At 40.3% G+C, this 14,301-nt stretch overlaps 1 protein-coding gene and 1 non-coding gene across 13 annotated transcripts in view; both read right to left on the bottom strand.

Annotated features, from left to right (window-relative positions):
* The window catches only part of LOC708686 (uncharacterized), a 255,606-nt gene that overhangs the window by 195,939 nt on the left and 45,366 nt on the right, over positions 1-14,301 (bottom strand). For all 12 annotated transcript variants that reach the window (XR_013415564.1, XR_013415563.1, XR_013415567.1 and 9 more), the window contains one exon: positions 4,557-4,687. The gene's annotated coding sequence lies outside the window, so the exon portion shown is untranslated. The remainder of the gene's footprint in view (positions 1-4,556; positions 4,688-14,301) is intronic.
* On the bottom strand, positions 6,962-7,068 carry LOC114677188 (U6 spliceosomal RNA). Its single transcript, XR_003728490.1, has one exon. It is a non-coding gene; the product is annotated as a U6 spliceosomal RNA (small nuclear RNA).

A 14,301-nucleotide genomic window follows, 5' to 3' on the forward strand; every position in this document is an offset into this window, starting at 1 on the left:
TCTTGCAGTTCTATTAGTAAGATTATGTATTACAAATATTCTCAGCCCAGGTTTTGTTACGTTATACTTTCTCCAGTTATTTCACATGCTATCACAAAATCCTCAAGTATAATTTAGTTTTAACATCATTACTTCCTATTTATATAATACAATGCTTTATAGTTGATTAAGCCCCTTCACCTACCAGTTCATCTGATCCTCATAAAAACCTCCTATGGCAGGTAGAGCAAATATTATCCTCGTTTTATACCTGCTGGAACTGAACACAGAGGGATTAAGTGTTCCACAGAGCTAGGAAATCAGATCTAAAATCCAGGTATTCTGGCAATATTTCATTTTGTGTGACCTTGGGTATTGTCTCTGCCTCAACGTCTTCAAATGTTTCAATAACTTCCTCAAAAGTAAGGAAAAGGAATTACACACCAAACATCAGCTTTTTCAACATTTTCAGTTGAGGAGAACTAGTCTTAACATTTGTTACCTTAAAATTTTTAATTCCCGGAATGTGAATGTAGACACTGAGCAAGCAGCAGCCAAATTTCATAACAATTGCAAAAGCCACCTTTAACATACTCAGTGCCAACCTCTACATTCTCTCTCTCTCTCTCTCTCTCTCTCTCTCCCCCGACCCCTCCCACCCCTCCGCCTCTTCCACAACACAATTCTATGAAATCATCTTAGGAGGGAAGCACTACACCTCCACACCTAACACAGCAGGCAGTGGTCTCAAATATCATAAATCTGGTAAGCCATGAAATCTCTCTAACACATGCATTGGGAGAAACATGTAATTTCTCTCATCTTAAAAAACCAAAACCAAAACTTTCCTTGACTCTTCTGGACTTCACAAGTTACTCAAAAGAGAGTCTGTCTGTAACTTACTCTTCAATCCAGTTCCTCCAATTCTCCCTGGAATCTGCTCCACCCAGGCTTTTGTCTCTACCATTTCACCGAAACCACTCGCCAAGATCACTAACATCCTCCTCACCGCTAAATCTTCTGATCAATTTTCGGCTGGCATCTTACCTAACCCATCTGCAGCATCTGACAAGGTGGGTTACTACTGCTTCCCTCAGTGTCTAGAGTATCACGACTTACACCTTCCTGTCTGTTCCTCAGTCTGCCCTGCTGACTCTATGGGACCAGGAGAGGCCCCAGACCATTCTTCTCACTCCCTTGGCGGCCTCAATCCTTCTTATGACTTTGAACAACAGTTCAATGCTAATGACTCCAAATTTGCCTTTTGAATCCTGACCGCCCACTGAAGTCCAGACTCTGCCTACATGACCTTTCTGCTTAGATGTCTAAAGAAGAATCTCAAATTTAATGTGTTTAAAACTGAGCTCCTAGTGCTGCCTCCAATCGGTCCCTCCACAATCCACACCTGCCTCATCTCAGCAAAGGCACCTACACTCAGTTGTTCAAGCTGAAAATTGTGGAGTCTTCCCTGACACCCCTTTTTTGTCTCTTATCCCATATTTAATTTCACAACAACATATAACTAGAATTCCATCATTTCTCATCACATCCCTCACTTATGGTCTCAGGCACCATCATCTCTCAGCTGGGTCACTGCAGTAGCCTCAGTCGGTCTCTCTGCTTTTACCCTTGCAAACACCCCCACCCCCAGCCCAGAGTATTCAAATCACATTAGCTTCAGTAGAAAGATCATGTCGCTTCTCTCCTTAAAACCCACCAATTCTTTTTCATCTCACTGGAAGCCAAAACCCATACAATAACCACCGCTCACACTGCTAGGGGAAAGGGATCCCAATCCAGACCCCAAGGGAGGATTCTTGTATCTCATGCAAGAAAGAATTTGAGGCAAGTCTATAAAGTGAAAGTAAACTCATTCGGAAAGTGAAATAAAAGAGTGGCTACCCTATAGACAGAGCAGCCCTGAGGGTGGCTGGTTGCCCATTTATATGGTTATTTCTTGATTATATGCTAAACAAGGGGTGGATTATTTATGCCTCCCCTTTTTATGGGGTACCAACCTGTCGCTGTCCTGGCATTTGTAAACTGCCATGGTGCTGGTGGGACTGTAGCAATGAATGAGGACGACCGGAGGTCACTCTCGTCACCCACTGTCGTCGCCATCTTAGTTTTGGTGGGTTTTGGCCGGCTTCTTTACTGCAAGCTTTTTTATTAGCAAGGTCTTTATGACTTGTATCTTGTGCTGACGTCCTATCTCATCCTGGGACTTAGAATGCCTACGTGTTTGGGAATGCAGCCCAGGAGGTCTCAGCCTTATTTTACCCAGCCCCTACTCAAGATGGGGTTGCTCTGGTTTAAATGCCTCTGACAACATGATGTGACCATCCATATCCTCTCATCTTTTTTTTTGAGACAGAGTCTTACCCTGTCGCCAGGCTGGAGTGCAGTGACACTATCTCGGCTCACAGCAACCTCTGCCTCCCGGGTTCAAGCGATTCCCCTGCCTCAGCCTCCTGAGTAGCTGGGACTACAGGCACCCACCACCACGCCCGGCTAATTTTTTGTATTTTAGTAGATATGGGGTTTCACCACGTTGGCCAGAATGGTCTCGATCTCCTGACCTCGTGATCCACCCAGACTCAGCCTCCCCAAGTGCTGGGATTACAGCCCCTTCACTCACTCCACTCCATTCACTAGCCTCCTTCTACTTTCAAACAAGCCAGGCATGCTTCTGCCTCAAGGTCTTTGCATTTGCTATCCTCTCTGCCTACTCTTCCCCCAAACACCCACAGGCTCTTTCCATCAACTTCTTCACATCTTCTCACTGAGGCCTTCCCTGAACACCTTCTTTACCAGTGAACTCTTTAGCCCTTACCCTTGCCTGCCTTACATTTCTCCAAAGCACTCATTGCCTTCTTATATACTACATATTGTACTTTTTTATTTGTTCTTAGTCTGTGTCTTCCTGCTAGAATGTTACCTCCATGAAGGCAGAGAGTTTAGTTCATTTTGTTCACTACTGTATCACCAATACCTACAATACTGTCTGACACATGGTAGGTAGTCAATAAATATTTGATGAATCAAAGAACCACATTCTTAAAACAATACAAATGTATATGAATTGATCCATATGGGGCCCAGAAAGTTCAAGAGCTACAGAATGCTAGGTACTGGATGACTAAGAATGTTGATTGTATGTGATGATATAGATCAATTCTATCCAAAAGAAATATAATGCAAGCTACAAGTAATTTTAAATTTTCTAGCAGTCACATAAAATAGTAAACGAAAACAAGTGATATTAATTTTAATAATAAGTTTTAATTCAATATATCCAAAATATTATCATTTCAATATAAAACCTAATATTTTAACCTTTTCATATATATATTTTTGAAATACAGTAATTTCTGCAGAGCACATTTCCATTAGTACTACTCATATTTCAAACGTCTGATAGCTACATGTGGCATGCGGCCAGTTGCTACCATATTGGACAACACAGATTTGGACCAAAATTAAATAATCCCACTGCAGTGGGGAATATCTTGCAGATTTATTCATTGTTTTTATTTTAAGATTACCAAACAAGGCCCTGGTACAACTTCACGGTTTACTCGTTTTGTCAAAACAGTTTCAAAGGATATAGTACGAGGAATAATAGCTCTTGTTCTGAGAAACCGTTTGTTTTCAAGGTAACTGACTCAACACTTAAAACACTTTAAACTTCATTCAGGTGTTTTGATTAGAAAGAATGAAAGCCATTCTTCCCTAGTCTGTTTGAGAAACAAAGCTAAATCCAGAGAGATTCTGTGATCTTATCTATATTAGTATCAGAAAAATCATTATTTTCAAATAGAAACAACTATTAAAATTATATTTCCACTAAACCAGTATTTTTTCAAATTAACCAAAATGCATCCTGCATTCAAAGATAATTTTTATATACAGTTGCATTTTTAAAATGTATTAACAGTTGTTTTACCAATTTTTTTTTATATTTTATAATGTAAAAGTGAAATAAAGCACTAAGGAGAATGCTTTTAATTTTTTTTTTTTTTTTTTTTTTTTGAGACAGAGCCTCTCTGTCACCCAGGCTGGAGTGCAGTGGCACAGTCTCAGCTCACTGCAACCTCTGCCTCCCGGGTTCAAGCGATTCTCCTGCCTCAGCCTCTAGAGTAGCTGGGATTATGGGCACCCGCCACCACGACTGGCTAATTTTTGCATTTTTAGTCAAGATAGGATTTCACCATGTTGGCCAGGCTGGTCTCAAACTCCTGGCCTCAGGTGATCCACCCGCCTCAGCCTCCCAAAGTGATGGGATTACAGGCATGAGCCACTGCGCCTGGCCTAAATTTTTAATATATGTATTTAAATCCTATGTTTCTTGAATGCTAAAGTGTTATGTATGGAGAATGTGTTCATTAACTCTTTTCTATCATCGGGGATTAATTTCTTCCAGAATCCCATTATTTACAAAATATTCACTTATTAAAATCATCATAATAATTGCATTATTCAACAACAAAATTTAAAGAACCCAATTAAAGTTTATAGTATTTTAAAACTTTAAACCTTTTTAAAAAGCAGTAAAACAAACAGAAGAATCTACTTACTCAGCTGTTACAGGGTGTTATCAGTCATCTCTGGTAAATTAGCAGGTCTGAGCTCAGATCAGCAAGGCAGAGAAACTCCAGATGGTAAATTATCCCAACTCTTCTAACTCGTAAAAGCATTAATAAAATGCCTGTGTAAGAAAGAAACCTGAAGTTACAACCAAGACAGAACTTTCTCGAGTGGACTGTCTTGATAGGGAATAAACCTCTGTTTCCTCTTTTCTTTCCTTGAGGGCTTAGAACAAGTTAATTCATGGCCTTGGAGTAGCAGGTGGCCTGATACAGCAATACTTGGTATTACAACTGCCTTTCTGTTTTAAGAAATCTCTGGGGACAAGCCTAAATTGGTGCAATAAAATATCCACCCAGTACTAGAACTTGCTCCCTTTTTTTTTTCTTTTTGAGACGGAGTCTCGCACTGTCACCCAGGCTGGAGTGCAACAGCATAGTCTCTGCTCACTGCAATCTCCGCCTTCCAGGTTCAAGTGATTCTCCTGCCTCAGTCTCCCAAGTAGCTGGGATTACAGGCTCCCACTACCGCACCAGGCTAATTTTTATCTTTTTAGTAGAGATGGGGTTTTGCCATGTTGGCCAGGCTGGTCTTAAACTCCTGACATCAAGTGATCCACCCGCCTCGGCCTCCCAAAGTGCTGGGATTACAGGCGTGAGCCACCACACCTGGCCTTTATTATTTTTGAGAGAGGGTCTGGCTCTGTCACACAGGCTGGAGTGCAGTGAGGAGATCTCAGTTCACTGCAGCCTCTGCCTCCCAGGCTCAAGTGATCCTCCCACCTTAGCCCCTTGGGTAGCTGGGACCACAGGTGCACACCACCACACCTGGCTAATTTTTTGTATTTTTGGTAGAGACAGGGGTTTCAACCATGTTGCCCAGGCTGGTCTCAAATTCCTGAGCTCAAGCGATCTGCCAGCCTCAGCCTCCCAAAGTGCTGGGATTACAGATGTGAGCCACCGCACCTGGCCATAATGAGTTTTCTGAACAGATTCTGTCTCCTAATATTGATTCATTGGTATTTTTTTCTAGAAAAAAAATTTAATAAGGTCTCATTATTTTTACTTTTCACAAGGTTGCCACAATCTTTTTCAAAGTTTCGGCTGATTCTTCTCGACTGACATTATTTTTAACAAGAAAATGGAGAATGTGTTCATTAACTCTTTTCTATCACTGGGGATTAATTTCTGCTTATGGAAGTAAGAAACCTGGTTAAGTGCAAAGCAAATTCTGCTAAAGAGAGGATATCCTCACTTCTGTTTCTATACCAAAATTATACATATCTTAGACTAAGTATTTTCACAGGTATTATCTTTTTGCCTAAATTGGTGGGGTTTTCCTCCACTTTTGCCCCTCCGATCCATTCACCATGACATACTTCATTATGGGTCGTATGTTTTTCTCCAATGCAAATCTCACCATGTCACTCCCCAACTAAAACAGTTTTCAATGTTTCCCATTGCCCTTAGACATGATATCCCATAAGCTATAATATGGAGGCTTCCAAAGCCCTGCATGACCTGCTCCCTTCCCACCTCTCAGGCCACTCTGGTCTTCTCTCAAATCTCCAAAAGCACCAGCGTCTCTCTCGCCTGCCCCAGGGCCTTTGCAAGGTCTGTTCCCTTTGCTGGGATGCTCTTTTCAGCCATGGTCATCTTTCACATCTGAGAGACCTTTGTATGCCTCCCCGTCTAGGTCACACCATGCTCCTCTCCCTCTCTTCCTCTCAAAAGCACTCTGTACTCTTCCTGCAAAGCGTTCGTCCAAACCTGTATTTGTGTGTTTTTAGAAAGCCTATCTCCACCAGACTGTGACAACTGTAGAGCTCGTGCCCGTTTGGTTAGTCCCTTAACCACCACTGTTCCCAGCACCTAAGCTCGGTCCTTGGCACCTTGTGAACTTACAATAAGTATTTGTTAAGTGAATGAATAAAAGACTGAGAGGTGGGGGCAGGTGGCAAGGATAACCTAGTTATTTCGGTCCATTGTTATCTATGATCCTAAATCCAACTACATCATCAGCTTTTCCCTCTACACAGGATGATTCCCATCACTGCAGAAGGTCTGTGGTTTTAGGAAAGGAGGAAAGGAGGGAGGGAGGGAGGCCTTCCTGCCTACTGGCCTTTCCTCTTCACCCCACAGTCTCACGAATTAACTCATTTCTCTAATCCAATTTTATAAGAATACTCAAAAGAGCTGACTCCATCTGCTGTCTCCAATTCTTTCTTCCTATTCCCATCAGGCTTTGTCCCCACTGCTCCCCTAAAACTGCTATTGTTAAAGCCAGCAATGTCTTTGACTGAAATGCCCAAAAGCCAGGTACAGGGAGAGGTACTTTAAAGGAATTCTCTCATCCATTTACTTTTTCTTTTTAAAAATTTTTTAAATTGAATTTTTAAAAGATGGAATGCTTCGCAAATATGCATGCCATCCTTGTCCAGGGACCACACCACTCCTCCCTGTATCACTTCAATTTTAGCATATGTGCTGCCAAAGCGAGCATTATTTCTTTCTTTTTAGACAGCGTCTCACTCTGTCGTCCAGGCTGGAGTGCAGTGGGGCAATCATAACTCACTGCAGTCTCAAACTCCTGGAACAAGTGATCCTTCCACCTCAGCCTCCTGAGTTGCCGAGGCCACAGGCACATGGCACCACATCCAGCTTATTTTATTTTTTGGAATGGGGTCTTTCTTGCTTAGGCTGGTCATCCACTTAAACAGTTCATAGGCTGGACATGGTGGCTCACGCCTGTAATGCAAGTACTTTGAGAGGTCAAGGCAGGAGGATTGCTTGAGTCCAAGAGTTTGATACCAACCTGGGCAACACAGCAAGACTCCTTCTCTACAAAAAAATAAAAAAAGTAGCTGGGTGTGGTGGTGGCAATGCCTATGGTCCTAGCTACTTGGGAGGCTGAGACGGGAGAACTGCTTGAGTCCAAGAGGTCAAGGTTGCAGTGAGCTGTGATCATGCCAATGCCCTCCAACTTGGCAACAGAGCTAGATCCTGTCTCAGCCAAAATTTTTTTAAATAAACAAATAGTCCATCACCACCACCTGATGAGGTAGGTACCATTGTTATCCCCAGAGAGAGGTTAACTGAATTCATTCAAGACGACTTGGGCAAAAAAGCAGCAGAAACCATTTTCACTCAATCTAACGTTCACTGTTCAGTCTTCCTCTTACTGGACCTGCCAGGGGCACAGACAGAGCTGATCACTCTCCTCTTTCTTTAAACAGTTTCTTTGCTTGGTTGCCAGGACACCACAACCTACTGACTCTCCTCCTCCTTCACTGGCCATTCTTTAAACCACTTATCATCATCCAGTCTCTCAATGCCAGAGGGACCCGGGACTCTCAGTTCTCGAACTTTCCTATCTACACTCCCTCCCCTCCTGGTCATCTCAGTGGGTCTCATCACCTTAAATAAGAGCGTGAACCTCTTCCCTGAACTCAAGGCTCATTTTTCAGGCTTCTCCTTGACATCTCCACCTGGATGTCTAATAGACATTCCCCTCTTAATATCATGCCACGCCAAATTCCTGATGCTCCCCTAGGGCCCCATGCCTGAAGCTCCTACAGGGTTGCTCATCTCAGGCAAGGATAACTCCATCCTCCAAGTCATCTTGGCCTTTTCTCTTTCCCTCACACCCTCTACCCAGTTCATGAGCAAACCCTGCTGGCTCCATCTTAAAACTACATCTGAATTCTAAGTACTTCTTCCTGCTCCAACCACTGCCATGCGAGCCTCCCTCGTCTCCATGGATGACTACAGTAGCCTGGGAGCTGATGGTTCCTTGCCTTACTTGTCTGCTGGGAGTCGAAAATGCACTACTATGACCACACTGAAGTCTTTCAGTTGAGACTGTCAGAGTAAAGATGAATTGTTTGTTACACTTGTCCCTCATATATTTCAGGAAAGAGTTGTTTCTTCCACGTTACATTAGTTCTGAAGATTTAAATTGCTTTCTATTATGAAAACCTGTATTAACAAATGCAAGGTCACTGAAATAATATTCTATTGTTGCCCTTGACTCTGAAATGAATTAGAGTTCTGTGTGGGCAAAAATATTAGCCCAGCTCTTAAAGATCCACGGAAAATGTTGTTTGCTTTCTTCAAAGCTTAAAAGCATCCCATTAATCATCAAAATAAGATATCTCCACTGCAGGCATTTATTTGTTACTTGAAGATGAACAGAACAGAATCAGCACCTATACAAAAACCACACTGACAATATCTAATATTTTAGAGAAAATGAAATCGGATGGTCCTCTTAACAATCGTGGTATTTTCTAAACTCCCCGCCTCCTTTGTTTTGTTTAGTCAGGGTCTTGCTCTGTCACCCAAATGTGGTGCAGTGGTACCCGCATAGCTCACTGCAGCCTTCAACTCCTGGACTTAAATGACCCTACTGCCTCAGCCTCCTGAGTAGCTAGGACTACAGGCACACACCAACATACCCAGGTTTTGTTGTTTTTTTTTTTGTCTAGAAGGGGTCTCACTTTGTTGCCCAGGCTGGTCTTGAATTCTGGCCTCAAACCATCCTCCAGCCTCAGCCTCCCAAAGTAATGGGACTACAGGTATGAGCCACTGTACCAGGCCTATACTCCTTTCTTTTACTACAGCCCCCAAAAAGCACAGACCCTGGATTCAGTGCCTCCAAAACTCCCTTCTGCTAGTTTGGCTCCAGGGCTCAGCACATGTACTTCCCAAGTCGTTGTTTTCTTTGATCTCCTTAGACTCTCTGCCTCCTAGAGAATCTAATCCACAAGAACTGCGCTCCTGGGTCTTTTACATAACTGTGGTTTTTCACAAGGTTCTTTAAACAAAGGTCCACGTGATAGATTTCTGCTCAAGCTTAGTTCCAGGAAACGTTTGGTTTCTGCAGATGTTTACATGCTTCCGGCTGTCAGCACATGAAAACAATATAATTCTGTTTCTTTTCCTCACTTTAGCAACTAGAGAGCATAAAATCAAATATATTGTTCAAATCTGTTCATCACTGGTATATGGAAGTACTTAATCCTTAAACTTTTTTTTAGGTGAGGTTATTTTTTATTATTTTGCCTTTTGGCCTAAATGTGGTAAGTGGTTTCAGAAACATGAAAAGCTATAAAATGTAAAATATACAAGACAAGAATAAAATAGAAAAAAGGCTGGGTACAGTAGCTCAGTGCCTGTAATCCCAGCACTTTGAGAGGCTGAGGCAGGAGGACTGCTCGAGCCCAGGAGTTCGAGATCAGCCTAGGCAACAGAGTGAGACCCTGTTTCTACAAAAAAAAAAAAAAAAAATTGCCAGGTGTGGTAATGTGTGCCTATAGTCCTAGCTAACTGGGAGGCTAAAGCCAGAGGTTACTGTGAGCTGTGATTACATCACTACCCTCCCACAGTTACAGTTAGAGAGAGATCCATCTCTAACAATGAAAGAAAAAAAATGGAAAAAGAGAAAAAAGCACAGTGGTGGTTTTCCAATGAGAAGGCATGAACACCCAGAATCAGATTGCCATAAAAAAACAAACAAACAAAAAAAAACTCTCTTCATAAGCAAAGTTAAAAAGAGTCCTCCACCCTCTTTTTTTTTTTCTGAGACGGAATTTCACTCTTGTTGCCCAGGCTGGAGTGCAATGGCGCGATCTCGGCTCACCACAACCGAGTAGCTGGGATTACAGGCATGTGACACCATGCTCGGTTAATTTTTTGTATTTTTAGTGGAGACAGGGTTTCTCCATGTTGGTCAGGCTGGTCTCGAACCCCTGACCTCAGGTGATCCGCCCGCCTCGGCCTCCCAAAGTGCTGGGATTACAGACATGAGCCACCGCACCCAGCCTCTGCCCTCTTTGTTTAAACCCTATTTACTAGTTTGAGTAAAATAATCAGATATGTTTTTGGTTACATTTCCCTAGCAACACTTAAAAGTTTGAAATTTTTTACAATCAACTTCAGTAAGTCTTCTGTAAACATTATTTTGAAAATGAAAAATATTTTAGAAAAGCAGGCTAAACTGGTTGTATGACAGGTGTACATTCTAAGTCATTTCATTTGGTGAGCAGTCCAGATTACATATGTGTACATTATAATGATCAGCTAAGGACTGACTGCTTTTAGCTCCCTCACCCTTTCTCACCTCTGAGGTTCAGTAATAAATGGCTCCTAATAATAACTATCAATCAAAATCTTAAAGGTATTCACTCATTATACTGTATTTACACCCCCCCTTAAAATGCAAAAATTATAAAGTTATATTAATACAAAAATCCAGACAAGAAAATAAGCAGACTAGCAAGATAAAACTAGAGCCTTCAAAAATTATACAAAGCATACAAATATGCAGGCCAAATGGTTACTTAAAGTGAGCCATAAAGTTGGCCCTACACTCTCTAGTAGACAAAGCAGAAAGGGAAAAATGATCAGTTACAAACCAGACATGATCAGAGGGTAAATTTCAGGAGAAACTTAACTTATCCTGGTACTCAAATCTAAGAAATATTTCTCTACTGGATCATTCTGTACATAATACACTGGGGTCTTCAATACTGTCCCTGAAAGATATGCTGATTCTTATTGCATAGAGCATATATAGTAAAAACATAACACGCTCTGATAATGTGGATACATTTTAAAAATAAAGCCTAGAAAGTCTGTTCAACAGAACTTTCTGTAATGATGAAGATGCTCCGTATCTACAACGTCAAATATAGTAGCCATTAGCCACATACGATGAGTGAGCAGTTGAATTATGGCTGGTATGACTAAAAAACTGAATTGTAATTATATTTCATCTTAATAGCCATATTACAGCAACACGTATCTACCCACTGGAGAGTACAGGTCTAAAATATTAGTTATCAAACTTTTTTTTAGCAGCAGAACCATTTTGGAGTTGGCAAACATATACAGAATCTAACACATTAAAAAAGATAGTATAGTGTATATACTTGTAAGTTCAATCTGAAATCTTTATAGTCAATGAAAACATGAGCATTCCAATAGATAAATATTAGAAATTGAGGATGTTAAGTGAGAGTTATAAAGTTAGATCAGCCCCAGGAAACACTTTTATTTCTGTATTTTGTTTGGATGCACTGCAGTGCCCACGTGGAACTTTTAATTACACATTCTGAGCTACCCAATGACCAAGGCCACACCCCACAGCCAACTACTCGGGAAGCACAGAAGAAAACACAGCATGCCAACAGGGCAGTTTCAGGTGCTTCCTTTCGTGGAACGAGTCCCCACAGGAGCCCACATGGCATCCAGGAGCTATTCTCTCTGGCATCCAGGTGACAGCTCAGAGGCAGGGAAATAAAAATCACAAAGGTGGGCCAGGCACAGTGGCTCACGCCTGAATCTCAGCACTTTGGGAGGCCAAGGTGAGTGGATCACTTGAGGTCAGGAGTTTGAGATCAGCCTGGCCAACATGGTGCAACCCCGTCCCTACTAAAAATACAAAAATAGCTGGGTATGGTGGCGAACATCTGTAGTCCCAGCTACTCGGGAGGCTGAGGGAAGAGAATCGCTTGAACCCAGAGGTGGGGGTTGCAGTGAGCCAAGACTGCACCATTGTACTCCAGCCTGGGCGACAAGAGAGAGACTCTGTCTCAAAATAAAATAAAATAAAATAAAATAAAATAAAATAAAATAAAATAAAATAAAATAAAATAAAATAAAATAAAATCACAAAGGTGGTGCACAGACATGCTGGCTTAGAAACCTTGTGCCCCAAGCAGAAACCAAATATCATACAACGGTGCTAGTCACAGCGTCCAGGGTTCCCACAAAGGACATACCCACTTCTGAAAAGTCAGTACTTCTGAGGAAGCTACAGCTTCTAATCAGGAATTTAGAGTTCACTTAACAGTTCCTCCCAGTCCAGATACATTTACCAAACAGAGGTCACTTTCACCACAACAATGTTGCCTGGTAACATGGTGAACATTCTCCTTTTACCAGGGGTTCAGGAGAACTGAGTAGAGAGTTAATCTAAGGTCAGATTTGTCCTTAAAAAATGAAAAAATGGTTGTGTTAATTCTTTAGCAGCCTTCATGATTTAAAAAAAAAAAAAAAAAAAAAGAATCCCACATATCAGGAAAAGAACTTGCTTAACTTAAAAACAAAAACAAAACCCTACAACAAAATCACACTTAACGGTTAAATAATGGGAGTATTTCCTTCAAAACCTAGGAAATGCAAGGATGACTACAATCATCACTTTTACTTAAGAACATAACAGAGGACTTAGTCAATGTTAATAAAAAAGACAGAAAGGAAATATAAACATTTAAGTGAAGTAACAAAATTGTCTTCATCTCCAAGTAATCATTATCTATATAGAGAATTATGAAGGAAAACCATTAAAACTAATAAAAAATAAGTTCATCAATGTTGTTAAAGATCAATATACAAAATTAATATAATTCCTATAAGCCAAAACCTCATATTGTAATTTTAATAAGAAAAGGTACCTACCATTTAAAGCAGCAACTAAAGCTATATACTTTCTAATAATCAGTCTAACAAAAAAATCTCCAAGAGCTTTACAGAGAACATTATAAAACCAAGTAAGTTGAGAAATACACTATATTTGTGGATGGAAGGCTTAATAAATATCCCTAAACTGAACTGAAATACAATATGATTACAATCAAAATCCCTACAGGGTCTTTCATGGACCATGGTAAGCTGATCCTAAAATTCACAAGAAAAAAGGGCCAAGAACAATCTTGACACATTTGAAGAAAACAGGCAGCCTGCTCTCTAAAACTAAGTTATATGAAACCATGATAAGTAAAACAGTAAAGATAAATGAAAAACAATAGAGCACCCAGAAAAAGACACATGTATGTTCAGAAATTTGATATATGATGGCAGTGGCACTGCAAATCACTAGGGAAAGGACAGACTATTGAACAACAGTTATCCTGAGACATAGGTTAACTGTAAGAAAATAAAATCATTATCTCACATCATAGAGACACATTTTCAAGCTATAGACTTAAACGTAAAAATAAAACTTTGACAATTTTTAGAAAAAAATGCTCTTCAGGTAATGATTTTTAAAATCACACACAAAAGTAGAAATTATAAAGTAAAAGACTGATAAATGTGTTACTATGTTGAAATTTTTTTAATTCTAAAGATTCTTCAAACAAAATGAAAAACCAACCCACAGACTACAAGATATTAATAAAATACATAACAAAAAATTATTAATCTTCAGGATACATTAAGTCCTAAAAGTCAGCAAATAAACACAAACAACTGTATTGAAAAACACGAGGCAAAAAATTGTGAATAGTTAACAAAAAAGGAAATCTGGGTGAAAATAAACATAAGATGTTCAAGTTCAGTATGACACAGTTTAACACTATGATGAAACAGCATTTCACATCAGACTGGCAAAGTACCATACACTAATGAAACAAAGTTAAACTCAGTCAACCACTCTGGAGAGCAATTTGGTAATATCTAATAAAGATGAAGATGTGCATACCTACAGCCAAGTAATTCCACTCCTGAAAATGTACACTAGAGAAACTGGCACAGGAACAAAAGGAAGTACATATCAGAATACAGGTAATTGCAAAAAACTGGAAACAATTCAAATGTGAATCAGGAGAATATGCATACAATACAGTCTCATAATGAAATATTGTATATATGAGTATTACATATATATTTATGAAAGAAATAAGGACAGCTACAAGTATTAAAGATAAGTAAAGAATCAACAGAGTAAAAA

The sequence above is a fragment of the Macaca mulatta genome, chromosome 3 (assembly GCF_049350105.2).
Source record: "Macaca mulatta isolate MMU2019108-1 chromosome 3, T2T-MMU8v2.0, whole genome shotgun sequence".
In the NCBI taxonomy this organism is placed as follows: domain Eukaryota; kingdom Metazoa; phylum Chordata; class Mammalia; order Primates; family Cercopithecidae; genus Macaca; species Macaca mulatta.